The sequence below is a fragment of the Lissotriton helveticus genome, chromosome 11 (genome assembly GCF_964261635.1).
Source record: "Lissotriton helveticus chromosome 11, aLisHel1.1, whole genome shotgun sequence".
NCBI classification, from domain to species: Eukaryota; Metazoa; Chordata; class Amphibia; order Caudata; family Salamandridae; genus Lissotriton; species Lissotriton helveticus.
In genome coordinates this window covers 977,684,116-977,707,754 of record NC_136072.1, presented here as the reverse complement: position 1 = coordinate 977,707,754, position 23,639 = coordinate 977,684,116, and positions in this window count along the sequence as shown.

The following is a 23,639-nucleotide window of genomic DNA, read 5'->3' as shown; positions in this document are numbered from 1 at the left end:
GCCTGTGGTGACATGGGGGCCCCTGATCTCAAGCTCTACGCACTCTGCGCTCAAGCCAGTTTCCTTAATTTTTTATTACACCCAAAGCCTTTTCAGCCGAATGTGGCGGTTGAGACAGACCTTGCTTCCCATGGCCACTACAGACAGCACTGTTTCTGCCTCACAGGGTCCCCTGGGTTAAAATAGACACAGTGGGCTTGAGATGGGCTCCACAAATACACTTGAGATAGGGATTTCTTTGCATCTTCAATGCAGCTTACTAATAACCTCTCCTTCCCTCCATTGCAAACTACCGGCATGGCACGCTGCACCACAAATTTGGGCATTCACACCAACGCTAAGCTCTATCCCAGCAACAGCTTTCTCCCTCTCCCTGAGAGTGCAACAACACTCGACAAATTGCTTTACTACCAGATAAGAGCTACCTGCAAAAACACCAACCCTGCATTACCACTCGCTCCTCAGCCTAATGCCACTCTGGAGTACATTCATTCTGCCACATCCCCACGTAAACTTGTCACATGATTGTATGCACATTCATTAGCGGCCTCCCCATTTGACACTGAGCATGCCCACAACCCATGGGGGTCCGACCTAGCTGATGGCCTCTCACCAGAGCAGTGGCGGTATTGCTGCAATCAAAATAAACGTCTCTCCCCTAATTACCGTCTGCGACTCATTGACTTTAAATTCTTACACCGGCTCTACCGCACTCCAACTGCACTACACAAGATGGGATTGAGTGGTAGCAATATATCTACACACTGCACGGCCCCCTGCGCGACATTCACGCATTTAGCTTGGACATGCCCCAAGGTTACGGAATTTTGGCAGGAAGGGTGCACGATCATCAGCCACATCACCACGGAGCACGTCACTCATGACCCACTCCTTTGCCTACTAGACCATGTCAGAGATGTTACTGCCGCCAGCCGCAAACTGATCGATATGCTACTAGTCTTGGCCAAGCGACGAGTGGCAAAACACTAGGGCCACAGACCGGCGCTGCAATCCAAGCACTGGCTAGCAGATGCAGCTCACACACATCTGGGTGAATATTGGGACTTGATGCTCTTTGCTAACAGACCTCTCGACATATGGGGACCTTACATCTCCTATCTACACCAAACAGCCAACTCTGAGAAACCCCCTGATGGGTCACATACCCCTGACTCCTACACTAGAAAAGCTGGCCCGACAGAACTGACTCTTTAACACCCGGCATGCCACTTGCACACAGTGCACTCAAATCGGCCATACCTCCTCCCATCAGCGGTATGTTGTTATGCAAACTGTTTATCTTTCTACTGATGTAGTCAACTACGCATGCTTTGTAATGGATGTCATACTTTTCAGTCTTGGTGCATAAGTGTATCATGCCGTAATGTTCAACAAAGCTTTTTGAAAAATTTAAAACATATATATTTTTTGTTGCTAACAGCTAGGGCAAAAATGCGTCCACTGGTTTCACATAGACTTCCTGCACCAGCAGTTAGTCCACCACGTATAAATGTCAGTATTGGTAAAGTGCCCTTTGAGCTAGAAAACGTGGCTTCATTGTGAATTCATTTAGAAGCAGTGTACCCTCAGATAATGCCTAAAGAAAAATACAGAATACTGATCTTGTGTCTTCCCTTGGGAATGTTGCCATTTATTGAGGGGTATTCAGGAAGTATATATATATAGATAGCTACATAGATAAATATATATAGATATGCATATATCACTACGCATATGATTTCCTCTATATCAGTGTTACCAGAGAGTCTAGAACAAACACAGATTAAACATAGAGCCTCACTAGCAGTTGATTTGGGCATTTAAATGATTGGGAGTTGTTTATGTTCTCTTCGATTACTTCTAGTAACATTCAGACTGAAGCAGTGCTATTGGCTGGAAGCCAGTGTTTCTCTAGTATGAGTTTACCTTAAATAAATGAAAAGACAAGAGATGTTTGGCAAAACAGGAACACGGTTTAATTAAACCTGTGGTCTGGAGAGCCTTGACAGAGTGCGTCAGCTCAAAATCTCTCCGCATACAAAGTTTTGGCTAATGTTATATACAGTTCATGAGGAATAATAAAACAATTTTCTACATTCCAAAAAAGCATCTCAGTTGTAACTTAACAAGCGTGGGTAATCTGATAAGGACACAGATGGCTCTCGGCCTCAGAGGTAGAGTGGGCCAGTGTGCATGTGTCCAGATGTCAGGCATGAGGAGCATGTGATCACCACGTGTGGTATGCATGTCTTGTCCTGAGTGGATGAGTGTTTCCATCTACATGTGGTGTCTAGCTTTGTAGTATTTTTGGGGAACGCAAGCCTATGGCCAAATGGGTTTTATTGGGGCCAATTTTCTCAGACCTATTTGTGGTGCAACTATCCATCTGTGGGATCGATCAGGGTTTTCCCTGTGCATGTGTGTGTCTTTAGGTTAGGAGAGGCCCACTGTGACCTGGTATTCGATAGGCATGGGTTGTAGGACTTGTCTAACCTCGTATTTCAGACTCTGGGTGGATGGGAAGATCACCTTGGATGAATACGTCAGCAATGATATGAGTTCATTAGAACTCCTGAAAATAATATGTCAGTCACTGGTATCATTTTTATTAACATCCTTAACATTGTGCATACAGTTGTTATAGCATACATTGACATTGCTCTTTCTGATATTGACACAGGTAAGTTTGCTTAGGTCAATCCTGTCCTGTGCTCATAAATACGGCCCACTCGACCTACCTTCCCAATGCAATGACTGCAAGACTCACCTCAAGCCTAAAACCCCCACATCAAACCAACAACTCTTTAGACTGTTCCTGTTGAACTGCAGGTCTCTTCCTAGACATTGCATAGAGCTCTCCCTGCTAATTGAAGAGAAAAAAACGGACGCTCTCTTTTTAACGGAGACATGGCTAACCCCTCATTCCGACCCCGAGTTGGTTCAAACCCTGGGGCAGGAATATCAAATTGTAAGACTAGACCGGGAACATGATAGAGGGGGTGGACTAGCCATCATTTTTAAAGATTGTTTCACATGTCGCTGCACCCCTAATCCCTTTCCGGAATGTGAAAGCATGTCCTTTACCCTGGAATTCTCTCCCAATTTAAGTTTCTCCGGAACACTTATATACCGCCCACCAGGCACTCCCAAACAGTTTTACGAAACTTTGCCACCGCTAGTCGCTGATCTGGCCCTATTGCCTTCCAACTTCACGACCCCAATAACTCCATCGCCAACAAATTAAGCAGGGACCTATCTGCTTTGCAGTTGCTCCAGCTGGTCTCATCTCCTACGCATACGAAAGGCCACTTGGTGGATCCAGTTTTCAGCAACTGTCCACACTTGAAGTCCTGCCCCCCTATAGCACTTCCTTGGACAGACCATGCCTTAGTCCCGTTGCTCTGGACAACAGAGAAACCTACACTCCCTACATCCATTGTCCAAGAAACCCGAAATTGGTCTAAAATACCGCTGGCCCAGTGGACCCAGGAATTACAAAAATCTATTCCCTTAATCGGTCAGACTCCCTCACAGGCCAATGAAATATTCAATGAATGGATTCAGAGTTCCCTAAACGCCACGCTCCCCCTGAAGAAAACAGTTTTCAAAAGATCCAGAATTTCAGCTCCCTGGTACTCCACCGAACTAAGGGAGAAAAAGCGTTTCTGTAAGAGACTGGAACGTAAATGGCGACTAGGATACGCGGAAACAGATAAAACTATCTACAGAGACGCCATCAGGCTATACAAAAAAGACATAAAAAGTGTGCAATCCTCATACTACTCTAACCGGATCGCAGAGGCCAGCTCCAGCTCGAAAGAGATATACAAAATAGTAAAAAGCCTCACCACCCTCCCTACACCCCCGTCTATAACGGAGAATCCACAGCTCCGCTGTGAAGATCTGGCCAATTTCTTCTCTCAGAAAATCAACCTTATCTACTCATCCTTCCCATCTACAGAACAGACTGTTCTGACTAAAGCAGTCCCTTGTCCCCTTCAAAATCATCCACCCAATCACCCTCCGGTGTTGGCGGAATTCCCCCAGTTGCAGGCAGATCACCTCACCTCCCTCATGCACCAAGTGAAGTCAGGCTCCCCTAGAGACCCAGCACCCCCATATGTTCTAGTATCGGCTATTCAAACCATCCTTCCCACACTGCTTGGAGTACTCAATACCTCGATCTCTACCAGCACAGTACCAGCAGCGTGGAAGCAGGCTATGGTGAGGGCCCTGGTTAAAAAACCTAACCTTGACACCAAGAATCTCAACAATTTCCGCCCGATCTCCTTGCTGCCTTGGGCAGCCAAAATACTGGAGAAACACATAAACAGTACAGTAACAACTTTTCTCGAACAATACCAACTGCTCGATCCATCCCAGACTGGTTTTCGCCCCAAGCATGGGACCGAGACGGCACTGCTGGCAGTCACAGAGGAGTCCAGGAGAATCTTAGATCGGGGAGGATCGGTGGCAATCATCCTCCTCGATCTGAGCGCCGCTTTCGATACCGTTAACCACGGTATCCTCTTGCACCGTCTCCTGGACACCGGAATATCTGACAAAGCTCTGGAGTGGCTCAAGTCCTACCTGAGTGATAGATCTTTCCAGGTGTACGAGGGCAATGTCACCTCCTCCAGCAAGCCTCTGGGGTGTGGAGTCCCGCAGGGATCATCGTTAAGTCCGACGTTATTTAACGTCTACATGAGGCCACTGGCTGAGATCGTCCGCCCGTTTGGTATTAAGATCGTTACCTACGCGGACGATACTCAGCTGGTGGTCTCCTTGGCACAGGCAGGCGGTCCTTCGGCGAATGTAGATCTCGCAGGTTGCCTGGAGACGGTCAAAAGCTGGATGACCAAGTCTTGTCTCAAACTTAATGGAGACAAGACAGAGCTCATGCTCCTGGGTCACACTTTACCATCTATCATAGACACTCTCTGGCCCCCCAGCTTAGGTCCGGCCCCGGCTCCCAAAGACGCCATTAAGAGCCTTGGTGTCTGGCTCGACAGGTCCCTGTCCTTTGACCAACAGGCAACAAAACTTTCTGCCACTTGCTTCGGCATCCTGAGAGTCATCAGGAAGATCTTGCCTCTACTCCCCTTTGAAGCAAGAAAAACCGTAGTCCTGGGCCTGATCCAATCGCGGCTGGACTATGGAAATGCATTGTATCTCGGAGCTCCTGACTTCACTTTACGCAAACTACAATTAATACAGAACTGCGCAGCCAGAACACTTTTACAAATCCCCCGCAGATCCTCAGTAAAACCCGGACTGAGGATACTGCATTGGCTTCCCGTAAAGGAAAGAGTGGATTTCAAATCACTTTGCATCGCACACCAGACCCTCTGGTCTCGAGGCCCGGTTATCAATCTCCCTCTCATCACACCCTACCTACCTACTAGACAGCTGCGCTCCACCTCTGCAAACCTAGCCATTGTGCCGCAAATAAAGAAATCAAGGTCCGGAGGCCGCTCCTTCTCCTACAATGTGGCAAAAAAATGGAACGCCTTGCCTCAACATTCTCTCCTTTCGTAAACAGCTGAAAACGCTACTGTTTACCACATAACTATGGAGCTGAATCTGCTTTCCTCCCAACTCGAACCTCAGCGATATTCTCAGCGCTTGGACGCCTCAGGGCAGCTACCCGCGCTCTAGAAATCCGAATTCATTCATTCATTCATTCATAACGTACAACAGCATTGTTCTTACTGGTAACAGTATTGTCATTTGAGCATGGATTATGACATATATTGATATCATCACTGCGGGGTCAGGGCCACTGTCAGGGTACAGGTTATGACATACATTGACATTGCATCGATGGGTACTGACTTGGTCATGCGGGCACATGTTATAGCATATGTTAATATTGCATTTATGGTATTGACGTTGTCGGCCTGCACTTATCATGGTAATCATTAGCATAGTATTCACCCATTCCAACACCAGCACTTCATCAGCGATTCTCCCTATCAAAGGGAGGAGTAGTTGCCCAAAATTATTCAGAAACCTATATGTCTATAAGTTGATATACCTGAGGTACTTGACCACATAACCTGCACCTAAAGCTTAAGGCTGTGGTAGCGGGAATGAAGAGTGGTAAAGTTACCAACAAGAGAAATAAGGAAAAGAGTATGCAGAAAACCTTGGCAAATCACCTCAACAGCAAGACCCTGGACATAACAATTTTAAAAACCTGATCAGCATCAATGTACAGAGGACCATCCTCTAGGTCGTTCAGAGGATCCTGGCAATAGAACAGCTCATATAAATATTCTGAAGAAAGAATGAGTGGTCAAACAATGTATAGAGAAGTGACGGTCAGAAAGGTCAAAAATGTTCAATGAGATGCTGAGCAAGGTATAAAGAAGGAAGAACCAAGACTCAAAAGCTCACTCCAAAATGAAGAAAGTGGCAGGGTTGGCCACTAGTAAGCTTCTTTCCCTGGAACATACAAATCCTTCAGCAGAACTGGAGATGTAAAATGGAATTGCTAGACAAATATTAGTTGATACATTGCAAGTTATTATATTGGTAATTATTACATTCCAGTCATTAGACCAGGAGTACCTGTACATCATGGTTCTTTACAGTGGGAGATCTTTACCTCGCAGGTGAGATAAGTGTTGGAAATAACATTCTTACGCAAGTATTTCCTTAACATTTTGACTTCTTAAACTGAACCTGTTTTCATTGGCTATAGAACTCTGCACACTTTACTCCTGTTAACCAGTGGTAAAGTGCTAGTGCACTCCCTTTTAAACATAACAAAATTGGCATACATCTTATTGGCATATTTAATTTACTTAGAAGTCCCTAATATATGGTACTACATGTATCTAGGGTGTGTAAATGTAATGCTACAGGTGGGCTGCAGCAATATTTTATATTATTATTAATGTTATTGGTTTTCTTCACATCAATACATAAGTAATGCAACAGAGTGATAGAACAAAGGAAGATAATAATGAGCCAGTTAAGTCATAAACAATATGACAAAAAACATTTAGCAGAAAAGAAAGAAGGAGAAACAGAGGTGAGCTAGCAATCAAATGTGCCCCACTTGTTAAGAAGAAGAAACAGAGGTGAGCATGCAATCGAATTTACCCCACTTGTTAAGTACTAAACCCAAAACCGACGTCCCTTCACAAGCATACAGCCCCATCAACATCTATTGGGGGCCACATTTGCATTGAATATTTTCTTTCAGCATTCCCCAAAACAAGTGCAGACTCTAGCCCAAAAATACCTATAAACTGATTGTACCAACTAGCCATAAAAGGTGGATTAGATTCAAGCCAAATCGGTGCTACTTAGATCCTGTCAGTAATTGTCATAAGGAACACGGGGCTCTTACTTCAGGGGGAACCACACTTGAGAAAGATGCACTGGGTAGATAGGGCTTTGAATAACCCTGGAAATCTCCTCAAAGGACCTCCTCCAGTATTGAGCATCTCCCTACAAGAAAAGACGACATGCAGTTTCATCCATTAACTCACCATACAAAAATATTTGGAGCTTGATTTACAACAACATAAATAAATATATCAGCCTTGATATATTCACACACAGATTATTAAGATAATTAGGCTGAACAATTACATCAACTCCGATTTGTGTTGAAAGATTTTGAGACCATTTAGTTGCTAAAGCACCTAGGTTATCTGTGATTAGAAAATTATTAAATTTACAGATCCTTCTGCTACACTGAGTACCAAATAAAAGTTCAACACAGAGCATACTTCTCAACTTCACAGGATCCTTAATTTTGTTATGAAGAAAATTCCTAATCTGTATATATTTAAAAGTACTCATACTAGGCACTGCATATTGGAGAACAAAATCACAAAATGACAAGAAGCGAAGGCCCCCACACAGCTGACCATCCTATTGTAAATGCGACCCACACCAACCTTCCTTGTGGAGAATGTGAGAAAAGGAAGAGAGATATGGATTAAATCATAAGGATGTATACCATGTTAGTAGAGCCATTGCAAAATTATCTTTGATACTTTTCCAGAACAGCGCAAATACGGTAAGAAACATAAACCAAGTACGCTTGAAATATAAAGTATCATTGAACTGCACCTGTGAACCAGATTAGAAATACAAAGACCATAAGTACTATGATTTGTAAAATAACAACACATGGGACAAACACTCTGCAAAGGCTCACCTGAAGTAGAACTAAACATTTAGGAGAGATCACTTATCTTTTTCTTTTGGAATCTGTTAAACACTAATTGCACACTGTGGGTATTTTTATTGCCAAATGAACTTATTCCACTTTTTGAGTTTCCCACTTAATTCGCCCTTTAAAACATATCCCAGGCCACTGCAGACTGAAACAGTTTTAAACTGCCAATAAGATTTGGCAATATAACCCCCATACCAAGCCTTAAACTACCCTGCTATTGCATATGAGTCACTCCTAAGGTATGAGTGCAGTGTTCTACAAAGGTTGGATATGTAATTTTAAGGTTTACATATCCTGGTAGTGAAAAACATTTAAATTAATTTGTCAATACTGTGAGGCCTACCTCTCCCATAGGATAACATTGGGTTGCTTTATTACATATAAATGTCATGTTTGATCAGATAAATTGTAATTATAATGGTAAAGTCAGATTTCAAGTTACAATTTTGAAAATGGCACTTTTGGAAAGTTGGTATTTTCCTGCCCTAAACTATTTTGTGCCTGCAGACTATCCTACGTCACTTGCCTGAATGTTGTTGGCAGTTGGACTTTATTCATCCCTCCAAGACATCCACTGAATAGAGGGATTATGTGTGGCTAATTGAGCCATGTACTGGCAGGATTGAGGGTGAAGCTGGACTACCCTGCTGCCTGAGTGAGAAGGACTGGACCTGCATCTGGATCCTAGGACCACCAGAGTAAACAAGGGCTAGTTGTCTAGTCTCCTGATAAGAACCTCAGCGACAGAGAGTGCTCTAGCCACCTTGAACCAAGCACCTGGACTGCTGAGTCTTGCTCCCCATGTCCTGGACACTTGAATGGGAGCGACCTCTGACCCTGCTAGCAGGCAGGTCGCTCTCCACACCACCACACGGCCGCCAGCTGCCTCGTACCTGCTCCCTGCCGCCCGCCTGTTTTCCTGCCATTTCCTGCTCCTTCCCGCCGCTGCGTCACTGCGGCCCCGTCTCCCTGCTCCCCATTGGTCACCCCGCTCCCGCCTCCCAGCTGCTCCTCCCTCCCTATCCCCCTCTTATGGAGGCCGCGCAGCGGCCGCGCTGCTGGCGCACAGACGGCATGCGAAAGGCAGGCCAGTCTGCGCCTGCCTGCACCTGTCTGCGCCTGGACCGCGCCCAGTGCCAGAACCCATGGACCCCCGAACGCCACAACACCAGACTCTGCTACGATGCCAGCACCCTCTACGCACTCAACGCCGGCCGAAACCACTATAAAAAAACTGGGTTTTTTAGAATGAGGGTGAAGGGCGCTCAGCTACTATCGACGCCTAGATTAGTAAGATTGTCACTAGTGTGTGTTTGTGCATATAAGCGAGGGGATAAGCCCTATAACCCCTCAAGGCGTTGGTTCAGAGAACCTACGTGTATGAACATAGAAGCAGGATGCCTATTGCACACAACAAAAGAGTAATATCTTCTCTAATAAGTAAGTCAGTGTCTCAATAGACATTCGGACAACAAATTGCACAAGTGCAGCTGTCAGAGAAAGTACAAAATCTTGAACTCAAATGTGAAAGATAATCTTATTTAATATCTTTAGCAGCCAGCCGACAGGTGTTTTGTCACATCATAGTGTGACTCCTCAGGGCACTTAGCCGGTGATACTTTCAACCCGGCTGGGCTCTGGACCAAATGATATGAGTTAGTGTCAGCAAGGAATGCGCCGGGTTCTGATAAAGCTCGAGTGCGAGTAGATTTCGAAATGCATCCCATGTAGCGTTGTCAAAATTCTGAGAGGTTGCCTCGTGGATATAATGTTTCTTGAGGCTAATAGTTGATGGATCCGCTGCGGGGATAAACGTGGCAGCCGCGAGAAAACTTAGACTGAAGAAGCAGGTGCGCTTCCTGCGATGCCTGTCTGAAAATATGGTATTCCGGTATATCGCGGGCTGCTTCTCAAAGGCGAGCGTTGTCACCGTGTTCCGGATACCTGCCGAAACCCCACCTGCTTCCAAGCCACCCCGAAATGTACTCACGGACCTTTCTCCTGCCACACCTGCAGCTTCACACCGCCGAACACCTGCACTTCCGGATCCACACCGACCCCAACACCACCCTCAGAGGAACACTCATCTACAGATGCCCCGGACCCCGAGCTCAATTCATCTACTCCATTGCCGACCTCGCCAACACCCATGCACTCGCCTCCACAGACTACATCCTCCTCTGGGACCTGAATTTTCACCTCGAGAACAACAACGATGCCAACTCCGCCACCCTGATCGACAACCTCGACAACCTCGGCCTCAGACAACTTGTCACCGCACGCACCCACGCCGTTGGCCACGCGCTGGACCCCATCTTCTCCACAGGCACCCACGTCACCTTCGACCACACCACCGAACTCCACTGGACCGACCACCGCTGCATCCATTTCACCTTCAATAAACCACCCACGCACCACCGCACCCAACAGCTACCTCGCCGCTGCTGGAGCAAAGTCACCGAAGACCAGCTGATCACCACCCTCGCCCAAAACCCACCCACCGACCCCACCAACCCAGACACTGCAGCCCGCAACCTCAGAGAGTGGATCGACAACTGTGCAAACACCCTCGCCCCACTCAAGAAACCCTCCAACAACCACGCCAGCAAGAGAGCCACCTGGTTCACCGACGAGCTGCAGACCCCCAAACGCGCATGCCAGAAACTGGAGAAGATATGGCTCCACAAACGCACTCCGGACAACCATGCAGCCCACAAGGACGCCACCCGCAGACATCGCCACCTCATCAGATTAGCCAAAAGATCCTCCTTCAAAGACCTCCTGGATAAAAACGCACACGACAGCAAAGAGCTTTTCAGCATCGTAAAGGAATTCTCCAACCCCAGCGCCAACGCCAACGACATACCACCCTCACAAGAACTGTGCAACTCACTGGCCATCTTTTTCCACCGCAAGATCGCTGACATCCATGACAGCTTCAACACCATGACCACCCCGACTACGCCAGACCCTACCTCCCCTGTGAACACCACCAGCGCCAACCGCCTGACCTCCTGGTCCAACGTCAACGACGACGAGACACGCAAGGCCATGAACTTCATCCACTCAGGATCTCCGTCAGACCCGTGCCCATACCACGTATTCAACAAAGCAGACGCTGCCATCGCACCCCAACTACGGAATGTCATCAACATCTCTTTCGAAACAGCGACATTACCGGAAAGCTGGAAATAAGCCGAAATCAACGCACTCCTCAAGAAGCCCAAGGCGGACCCCAAGGACCTCAAGAACTTCCGGCCCATCTCCCTGCTCCCATTCCCGGTGAAGGTCATCGAGAAAATCGTCAACATGCAACCGGCCCGCCACCTGGAAGACAACAACATCTTGGGCCCGTCCCAGTCCGGGTTCAGACGAAACCACAGCACCGAGACAGCCCTCATCGCTGCCACAACCGACATCAGGTGCCAACTAGACAACGGCGAAACATCAGCCCTCATCCTCCTGGACCTGTCAGCCGCCTTCAACACGGTCTGCCATCGCACTCTAAAGACACGCCTCCTAGAAGCCAGAATCCAAGAGAAGGCCCTTGACTGGACCTTGTCCTTCCTCTGGCAGAATCCAGAGCATCCGCCTCCCGCCCTTCCGATCCAAGGCCACCGACATCATCTGCGGTGTCCCCCAGGGCTCATCCCTCAGCCCAACGCTGTTCAACGTCTACATGGCCCCCCTCGCACAAGTGGCCCGCCAACACGACCTCAATATGATCTCCTATGCTGACGACAACCAGCTCATCCTCTCCCTCACCAAGGACCCGCACACCACCAAAACCAACCTCCACGAGGGAATGAAGGCCGTTGCCGACTGGATGAGGAAGAGCCATCTGAAGCTGAACTCGGACAAGACGGAGGTACTCATCCTCAGACCCACCCCCTCAGCCTGGGACGACTCCTGGTGGCCGACCACACTGGGAACAGCACCGGCACCCACCGACCATGCACGCAACCTAGGATTCATCCTCGACTCTTCCCTCTCCATGTCTAAACAGGTCAACGCCGTCTCCTCCTCCTGCTACAACACCCTCCGCATGCTCCGCAGGATCTAGAAGTGGATCCCGACCGAAACAAGAAGAACGGTGACACAGACCCTCGTCAGCAGCAGACTGGACTATGGCAATGCACTCTACGCAGGAATCCCAGCCAAACACCTACGACGACTACAACATATCCAAAACGCCTCCGCCCGACTGATCGTCAACGTCCCCCGCCACAGCCACATCACCCCCCACCTGAGAGACCTACACTGGCTCCCCATCGACAAGAGGATCACCTTCAAGCCCCTCACACATGCACACAAAGTACTCCACAACGCCGGACCAGCCTACCTGAACAGCAGGCTCAGCTTCTACACCCCCACCCGCCAGCTCCGCTCCACGAGCCTCGCCCACGCCGCTGTTCCCCGCATCCAACGAACAACCTCCGGTGGCAGTTCCTTCTCCTACCACACCGCCAAGACCTGGAACACCCTCCCTACCCACCTTCGGCAGACCCAAGATCTACTCGCCTTCAGAAGACTCCTCAAGACCTGGCTCTTCGAGCAGTAGCGGCACCCCCTTCCCTCAGTGCCTTGAGACCCTCACGGGTAAGTAGCGCACTTTACAAGTACTCTGATTGATTGATTGGTTGAAGGTGCTCTGGCACCCCAACAGTGGTCTTGTGGACATAACTAATGCAGCATTATGCATCTCCTCGCAGATCCACTTTGCAACCGACACATGTCTTTGCATCATAAGCCCTTCATTGATGGCATCCTGGACGATGATGCAGGACTCCATATTGCAGTCTTGAAGGTTCTTCTGAACCTTGTACTCTGCACACCTTTGACATGGGATCTTGCAGTGATCAGCAACCAGTATTTAAGACACTTTGTTCAGTGGGCCTAGCTTGGTCCCTGTCTCCGTCCAGTGCTCCATCGTGGTCGGCCTGAACTTGTGACTTTGACCCAGTCCTGCGCAACCAGATACCCCCAGTTTTCACTTTGTGCTTTTAAGCACTACTTTCACTAAAATCTTTAAAATTACATATCTCTAGGTTCTACTGATTGGATTTTTGTCATTTTGTTGCCTAAAGATTTATTAAAATGTACTCTGCCTAAATGAGTGTGTAATTTGTCTTGTGTTGTGATTTCACTTTCTTGCTGTTATGTGCTGCATAAATACTTTACACATTGCCTCTAATTACAGCTTAAGTGCTTTTTTGCCAAGCTACCAGAGTGTTAAGCACATGTTGATTTATTGACTTTTGTGGTTCAACCTGACAGAGATTGTGTATGTTGCTTGAATAGGGGTCAACCCCCATTCAACCAACAACCTCATTTCTCAAATGATAATAAAAGCTTGGCGCCAAGACTGAGGCACTATACCTGTTTCCTCTATTTATTTTGCAAGCTGAAAGAAGTGATTCAAAAGAGTACTACAAATATATTGGTAAAACTCTGATGGTATTGCAAGGCCCCACTGCTTTCCCTAGAACAACAACAAAGACCCTGTCCAGTGGGCGTCCACTGGTGTCAGTAACTATGGAAATAGAACAGTTTGTATGTACTGCTAACTACTCCAAGTCCCTACAGTTGTGTGAGGACCATTCACTGCACTGCGCCCCAATTAGCATTAAAAAAGGCCCTTATTCCTTGACAGCAACAAGAAAACAACAAATTGTCTACACCATCTGTGTCAATGACAGAGATCCACACCCACAGTGTTGGACCAAGTCCTACTTAGGAAAAAATGTGCAAGAACCAAGTGACCCCTCACGGAAACACCACCAACGGGGTAACTGGTATGTAATTTCCAGACAAGCCCCTGTCTCATCATCGGTAGTCACTTGATTCTCAAAGAAAAGAGGAAAGACAGTGTCCAAAACAAACAACCAAAAACGTGTAGCGAACAGTGGAAAGCAGAGAACATCTGCTAGTGACAAGCACAACATAAAACAGTGCATAAAACACAACATACAATCCCCTTAGCCAACTTTATTCATAGGGAGATGTATGTATGTTGTACAAATAAAAAGGCAGGTAGCTATTTATGCATACCATTACCTAATGCCAGTGCCGACAAGCCTGTAGGCAGTTTCATCAGGGCTGCACTCTATGCTGCCACTCCACTTATGGACACTTGTTCTGTGTTAACCAGAGCCGACGAAGTTGATCATACCGGCCGCCCCGGGGTTAGGAGAGGTGCAAGCGAACTCCAAACGTGAGGGCTTGACTTCACTTGGCTATGATTTTAGCATTCGTTATAGCTCATAGTGAGCGCTTTGTCTCCTCCCCGGGGCGGCCGGTATGATCAACTTGGTCGGCTCTGTTTAACACAGAACACAAGTGTCCATAAGTGGAGTGGCAGCATAGAGTGCAGCCCTGATGAAACTGCCTACAGGCTTGTGGCAGTGAAACATGTCGGCACTGGCATTAGGTAATGGTATGCATGAATAGCTACCTGCCTTTTTATTTGTACAACATACATACATCTCCCTATGAATAAAGTTGGCTAAGGGGATTGTATGTTGTGTTTTATGCACTGTTTTATGTTGTGTTTGTCACTAGCAGATGTTCTCTGCTTTCCACTGTTCGCTACACGTTTTTGGTTGTTTGTTTTGGACACTGCCTTTCCTCTTTTCTTTGAGAATCAAGTGACTACCGATGATGAGACAGGGGCTTGTCTGGAAATGACATACCAGTTACCCCGTTGGTGGTGTTTCCGTGAGTGGTCACTTGGTTCTTGCACATTTTTTCCTAAGTAGGACTTGGTCCAACACTGTGGGTGTGGATCTCTGTCATTGACCCAGATGGTGTAGACAGTTTGTTGTTTTCTTGTTGCTGTCAAGGAATAAGGGCCTTTTTTAATGCTAATTGGGGCGCAGTGCAGTGAATGGTCCTCACACAACTGTAGGGACTTGGAGTAGTTAGCAGTACATACAGACTGTTCTATTTCCGTAGTTACTGACACCAGTGGACGCCCAATGGACAGGGTCTTTGTTGTTGTTCTAGGTTTGAGTGGAGGGCGACCCTGCCCTATTTTCCCTCTATGCTCCTATTGTGGTTTTGCCCACTGCTTTCCCTGCCAGGAGCAGCTTGACAGCCATAAGAATTTCTAACTCTGAAATCAGCAACTCCATAATCATCCGATCAGCCTCTTATACTAACACCGGTAGGACAGACGTTGTATATTAATTAAGAGCCCGTTGCGGAGCCATAGTTCTTTCACTGTATAGCTCACAATAATATTTCTGGAAGACACTCAAGATTTTCTAAGCCCTACGCAACTTGTTATTTACATCTCTAATAGAATCACTAGTATTTTTATTGGTTCACCACCAAACCCATAATGGTAGTATGTGACCCAGGTCCTCACCATTTTTCAAAGGTTCTGAGCTTAGAAGTATGAGATGCTTTCACTACCTTCTCCCAGATTTATGTCTGAAGCCTACCTTGAAGTCTCTGATATATCTCACTTATAATTTCCTTTATTTTGACATTATACTTCCAAATGTACGTATTCCAAATGAAAAAATCTTCCTGTCTATGAGCCATCCTGTTCTTTAGAATGATGTAACTTAACATAGCACCACAGCTTTCATGGTGTCCCAGACAAAGGAAGGGGATGCAGAACCTTGATTATTTAAAAAACAGATAATTAAGATATCAGTCATGTATTCACCTCAAGAGAATCTTTCAAGCATCCATCTATTTGTCTTACCCATACTAGCCTTATGCGAGCACAACTGTAGTCCACAGTGGATTATGATCGGAGAATATTCACGGAAAATGTAAGTGAGATACCACATACGAATTCACGTGAGATAAGTATCATATTTAACCTGTAGGGATTCTGGCGAGGTATCTAATATTTCATAATTCCCGGTAGTGCAGCATGTGTATGACACCAGCTATCAATCAACCCATACTGCACTCACTAGTTGATGCAAATCTGAACGAATTTGTGCTTTCCGGGGCCCACTGCTCTTAATCAAACTATTGTCATTAGGAAACAGAATTACATTAAAATCATCACAATCTTCCCATGCACTCAATTCGACAAGAAGCTGATGCAGAGATGGTGGACAATCGTCATTCATGCCATAAACACAGCACACAATACAATGTTGCCCGGTCAAAACTATGATTCACGATAACCCACCGCCCAGAATTTTTCCTTTGTACTTTTGTAAATGTTCAAGAGATACCTCTTGCTAAAATAGCCACCCCTCTAGCTGGTTTTTCATACCCAGGCACCCCCTATTAGCTGAAACTCTAACCCTTCCAGTCTATCTGACTCTGTCTTTGTCAGATGGGTTCCTGTAAATAAACAAGCAATCTATTCATCAGTCTCAACTCATGCCTTATCTTAGAGGGAGACCATAACCCGTTGAGATAGTAACTCAACTCTTGTTCAGAGGATTTATTGTTTTTGCTCATTTAAAAAAAATGAAACAAGCAACATCCACTCTGAACAACAACTAGCAAAGATAAGAAAGAAAAGCTAAGGGAATTAAACCCTTTTGCCAGTCCTAGATCTCCCTCTTTAGTACTTACTCCTAGGTAAGCCTTAAAGCCCATAGAGCAGAGTGCATGATATATAAATGATAGGACAGGCATAGTTAATGTTTTACATGTCCTAGTAGTGAAAAAAAAACTAAGTCATTTTTCACTGTAGCAAGTCTGGCTCACCATAGGAAAACACTAGGATATATTATAACATCTTATAATGCTATATTATAGTTTGGGAGCAGCTAGAACAATTATTCAGGAGCTCATTCATTTTAATAATAATTTAAAATCCAACTAAATGGTAAAGTTGATTTTATATTACTATTTTAAAAATTACAGTTTGGGAAATTCTTGTGTCTATGTCAAATGTCCCTTCCAGCTAGTGTCCATTGTCACTTGACTGCTGATGGCTGCTCTGCGGTGAGATGTGCTCCAAGACAGTGGGCAAAAGGCTTGGGTGTGGAGATGTATTTCCTTCCTTGACCAGAATGGCCTGGGATCGGTGCCCAGCCCGATCCTGACCGCGTTTTGAGTTACTGGTACACAAAAAGCTTCCACCTGCCTTCTGTGAATCTGCCCAGCTGACCATTTCCAACTAGAACTGCCCTGGATCCTGCTGCTGACCTCTACTTGAGTGAGTCTTGACCCCAAGATCTGTCATGAAGGTCCTGGACCCCTGTTTGGTGTCAAAGTGTACTCTTCCTGAGGTTTTGTGAAACCTGGAACTTGGAAACTTTTAGCCAACGTTCTGCTCTGAGTATCAACAGAGGACAGGGACCAACCTGCCAATCCAATCCGATAGAGGTGTGATGCTGCTGGGCCACAGATTCAGGTTGCACCTGCTACGTTCCTCTCTGTAGCAGCAAATCAAACCTCATGGAAAAGGTGTCCTACCTAATGGAGCTCCCTTTGATCACAGCCTGAAGTTTTGTCCGGTTGGCAGAATTTGAGCTGTGAAAAAAATGACTAAATCCGAACTTAAATGGAAGTAACGACAATATCTCAAGTGGATTCAGTAAAAGTTGGTATATATGTATGTACAAGACATTACAATAGAGAAAACAATAGGGAGATACTCCTAATTATTTGTTGAATGTGCTCATGGCATCATTTATTTTGAATGAAAAAGTTAAACATGACAGTTACATCAGCACTGTAATACACAAATGCAGAGGCAACCCTAAAGTTGCACTATGTGCTCGTGACAGGAGGTGACCATCAAAACACACAAAATGATGGACGAAATGTTGCACAATGGCAAAACATTCACCCCCACGCCACTGGAGTCAAGCTCTCCTGGCTGAAGACGGCTGATAGCCAGAAACTGGTCCTAGGGTGCTTGATTCCGGTCCAGGGAAGACATGGCTTGGCAGTTCGGGCTGGACTGTTCCCATGAGGCACAGGGTCAAGGCTGATTTGCATATGGCCATGTCTGAACTGGGGTGGTGTGGTGAGCAAAAAAACAATGGATTTAGGCCCAGATCTCTGTACTGGGGTGAATGTATGACATTGTTCTGCATTCTGTTCATCAACTGTTGTTTTTCCATTTGTCACCCCGAGTGGGACGGGTATGCTCAGACTTGAGTCCAGTGCTCTCCACGCCACTGGAGTAAAGCTATCCTGTCTGAACACAGCTGATAGCCAGAAACCGGTCCTAGGATGCTTGATTCCGGTACAGGGAAGACATGGCTTGGCAGTCCACGCTGGACTGTTCCCATGAGGCACAGGGTCAAAGCTGATTTGCATATGGCCATGTCTGAACTGGGGTGGTGTGGTGAGCAAAAAAACAATGGATTTAGGCCCAGATCTCTGTACTGGGGTGAATGTATGACATAGTTCTGCATTCTGTCCATCAACTGTTGTTTTTGCATTTGTCACTCTGAGTGGGACGGGTATGCTCAGACTTGAGTACTGTGCTCTCCACTCCACTGGAGTCAAGCTATCCTGGCTGAAGATGGCTGATAGCCAGAAACTGGTCCTAGGATGCTTGATTCCGGTCCATGGAAGACATGGCTTGGCAGTTCGGGCTGGACTGTTCCCATGAGGCACAGGGTCAAGGCTGATTTGCATATGGCCATGTCTGAACCAGGGTGGTGTGGTGAGGTGATCAAAAAAACTATGCGTTTAGGCCCAGATCTCTGTACTGGGGTGAATGTATGACATTGTTCTGCATTCTGTCCATCAACTGTTGTTTTTGCATTTGTCACCCCGAGTGGGACAGGTATGCTCCGACGTGAGTCCCGTGCTCTCCACGCCACTGGAGTCAAGCTATCCTGGCTGAAGATGGCTGATAGCCAGAAACCGGTTCTAGGATGCTTGATTCCGGTCCAGGGAAGACATTGCTTGGCAGTTCGGGCTGGACTGTTCCCATGAGGCACAGGGTCAAGGCTGATTTGCAGATGGCCATGTCTGAACTGGGGTGGTGTGATGAGCAAAAAAACAATGGATTTAGTCCCAGATATCTGTGCTGGGGTGAATGTATGACGTTCTTCTGCATTCTGTCCATCAACTGTTGTTTTTGCATTTGTCACCCCGAGTGGGATGGGTATGCTCCGACGTGAGTCCCGTGCTCTCCACGCCACTGGAGTCAAGCTATCCTGGCTGAAGACGGCTGATAGCCAGAAACCGGTCCTAGGATGCTTGATTCCGGTCCAGGGAAGACATGGCTTGGCAGTTCGGGCTGGACTGTTCCAATGAGGCACAGGGTCAAGGCTGATTTGCAGATGGCCATGTCTGAACTGGGTGGTGTGGTGAGCAAAGAAACAATGGATTTAGGCCCAGATCTCTGTACTGGGGTGAATGTATGACATTGTCTGCATTCTGTCCATCAACTGTTGTTTTTGCACGAGACAGAAGGTGACGGCGCAAGTGACAAGTGAAGAACACAGCACTTGGTGCAAAGTGAAAAAGTGTGGTCAAATATATACAAGATGATTGGTTCTAGACAAGAATTTTTTTAAAATAAATTCCACATGATTCAGAACAATTCCATGAACCCGAGAAGGATGTGCGCCATAGATTGCACTGGAAAAAATATGGTCGATGGGTTTCTACTACTACTACTAAATCCGAAGTTAGACATCTCAACTGAGCAAAGGATCGAAAGGTATCCACCAAAGAGGGACCTTCTCTGGGCATGACATTGAAAATCCTTCCACTTGGAGCTTTCACATCAAAAGTCAACAGCTTCACAGAGTCTTGATCAGGGGTATCAGACAAACTGAAGTTCTCCTAGGCCACAGCCTGCTGCCTAGCCCTGCCGATGTTTTTTGACTGCCAAGCTCGAGAATAGGGGGCTTATTTATGAGCCCCTTGCACTACCAGAGCATCACTTTTTGTGACACTCCAACAGCGCACATTACAAAATCATATCTATGAGGCCATGCAAAGCCACTATGCGAGGATCTGGATGACCTTATAGATATGGAGTAAGGCAAGGAAAGTCACTGCTTAGCCTTACTCTGTGCTCAGGAAGTGTTTCATGATGGGCATTGCGGTGGGGTTTCCCACGCAGCACCCATGGGTTTTGATGCTGCCCTAGATTTATAGGATCATGTAAACATGTTGAATCGCCAAATCCTGAGGTGAGGCGTAACAACGAGAAATGTCATTATTTTTCCTTGTTATGCAGCACACGTCTTAGGATTGTTTCTGTGCAGGAAAGTGTCCTTTCCTGCACAAAAACAATCCTGCTGACAACACAGGCACCCTTGCACCATGGTGCAAGGGTGCCTGCATTGGCGGTAGGCTAACAAAATGGCACCAGCACAGGGACAAATGACAGGAATGCACCATATTGTATAAATACGGTGCAAATGTATGACGTTACAATGCATACATTTACAACGCATGCACTTACAAAGCAGTTGTTACATCGCAACATCCACTACAATGCATTCCATTACATTGCATGACACTACATCGCATTTTAAAAAACTACCTTTACAACGCATTCCATTACATCACATACTACCTTTACAACGCATACCTTTACAACGCATACCATTACATTGCATTTAAGATAAGTATTGGATAGTATAGGGGTAAAAAATGACTATTCTAACTCCAGGGGGTTCAACAGTAGGGTAAGTGTTGGATAGTGTAGGGGTAAAAATTACTATTCTAACTCCAGAGGGTGCAACAGTAGGGTAAGTGTTGGATAGTGTAGGGGTCAAAAATTACTATTCTAACCCCAATTGTATGCGTTGTAATGCCTGCGTTGTAGTGACATGCGATGTAGTGCCATGCGTTGTAATGTCTGCGTTGTAGTGTCATGCATTGTAAAGGATGTTGCGATGTAATGCCTGCGTTGTAAGTGTAGTGTGATGTAATGGTTGCGTTGTAAAGGTTGTTTCCCATACGGTACTTTCCTGCCCTTTCACTTTGGCACAGGACAGAGCAGCAAGTTAACTTGCTGTGATGCCCTACGCTAAATCCACGTAAATAAGTGCCTAAAGGCCCTATTTATATATTGGGGGTTGGGATGTTCATTCTCAGCCCATCCATCGGGTTGGAGGAGTATCTCCCACCAGATACATATATTAGAATGGATATCTGTCACCAGCCTTGACAAATGTTTTGTTCCATTATTACCTCTTCCTTTTTTGTTAATTTGTATACATTTTATTTTTAACCTACACCACTTTTGCAAGAAGAAACCCAGATTTGCATGCACAGAATTGATAGTCATGGTGCATGAAATTATGTGGGTAGAGTCACAATTGTTTGGAGCAGTTGTCCAAAGTACCACTATCATTCAGAATAGCCAAATGTGAGAGAGAATTGCCTAAAGAGTAAATGTAGGATCTAACAACAGGCGCTCATGGGAGAAAATTAGGAAGGGATGGAATGATCTGCATAGGAGAGTAGGATCCCTGGCCTCTTACGCACAGCTCAAGACCCAGCAGAATGGTGGTGGTTTTCTCAGGTCCATGAACCTCTTCCTCTGGGAGAAGAAGGTCTATTTGATCCTAGACACTGAAGGCTTTACAGGAATACCTGATGGTTTTGAAACTGGTAACTAGAATCCCTATATGTCATTCAGCGAATGTTTCTTTTTTCCTACTACATGTAATGCTTCTCCTTCATATCAAGTAATTTATTTAAAGGTATGTTAGACCTTAAATGTATTAATGATTTGTTGTGTTTTTTTTAACTTACCATTAGTCACAATGTATAATTTGAAATTTCATATTAAGCCTATTTCCTTTCAGATTGAAATGTCTTTAACGTGTATATGTGTTATTCTTTGGCAACAGATAGCCATTATGTCTGTGCATTATTTTGCAGCATCCGCCTCATACTTCACATACTGCATTTTTTCATACCCTTTTTATGCACCTGGTCAGTAAACTGAGCATTCCAATCTTAATCTTATATTGTAATGTGGTAAATGTTTGGTGAGAAAGTTTATTTTTCAGATTGAGTCATTCTAAAATATGGTCCATCATTTTATCAACATTATTAGTAGTCAATGACTACACCTTCCACAATGCATCATAATGGAATGGATAAGCTAGATGTATATCATCTTACACTTTCATTGTACCATATTTTGCATTGATAGACAGCTCATCTAAAAAGCTACATACCAACTTTACAAAGTCTTTGTATGTATAGAGCTGTGTTACTAGTGGCTGCTGTTTCACACTTACCATTGTAAAGAATGACGATTCTCCAATTAATATGAAGAGAGAATCTTGATTTCATTAAAGACATATGGAGGCTAACATTATGCAAATACTTTTATTTGCTGCCCAAACATGCAGCCCTTTAAAGAATATCATTACATCACAATAAAATAGAACTTTAACAACATAACAACTCTGTTGAGCAGGCTCCTATCTTCCTCGTGGGCTGCGATGACACAGGAGAACAGTGAAGAAATTGCAGCAAAAAGTTATTCCTTAAGATTGTTATCTGAGAAGGAACAAGAAAATGCCATATGGTAAAAAAGGCAAAGACAATAATCACATTTTTCAAATATAAAAGAAAAAACATTTGACATCAATCAACCCAAACCTCTCAGGGAGAGGAGGGTGGGATAATGTTAGCCTCCGTATGTCTTAAATGAAATCAAGATTCTCTCTTCATATTAATTGGAGAATCGTCATTTCATTACAAGACCGGAGGCTACCATTATGCATGTTTAAAGCCATGCAAAGCTGCAGCGCTAACATGTTCTATCGGTCTCAAGTAGAACTTTGAGAAGGTACTTGCATTAGACCAATCTGCAGCTTTAAGTATTTCGGGCAGAGAACCCCCAGCCCAAAAAACTTTGCTCGCCATTGCACCTCTAGAAGAGCGAGCACCAAATCTAGATAGATCCACACCTGCCTCATGCATAATTAGACGGATCCATCTCGCTAAAGTTGCTGATGATACAGGCCTAAAAGGTCTAACATAAGATAAAAGAAGTTGATCACAGCCAGCAGGTCTAAAAAATGAAATCTTATTTTCATAACACTTCATGCAATTAACAACACATCATTTTTCACATTCATGAAAAAAGGGATAGAAGATAGATTCTGACATCGTTTTAGTTCTTTTCCAGATATCGAAATGAACACCTTCAGAAGAATAAAATCTGTAGGAAAGTTCAAGAGCTTTAATATCAGACACCCTCCTGAAGGATATTAAACATAATAGGGTTGCTAATTTCATTGAAATTCTTTTAAGAGAAAGTAACCGATTGACAGGCCAGGACATGAAGAGATTAAAGATAAGATTAACGTCCCAAAGGGATTCATAGCGAGCCCTAGGAGGTCTCCTTAGTCTAATACCCTTCATGACCCTTTTGATAAGTGGATTACTACCAATGGCAAGGTTATTAATCAAACAATGACCTGAAGAGATAGCTGATCTGTAACAGTTGATGGTTCTAAAAGAAAGACCTGACTCAAAAAGATGTGCGAGGTAATTAGCTACAAAATGT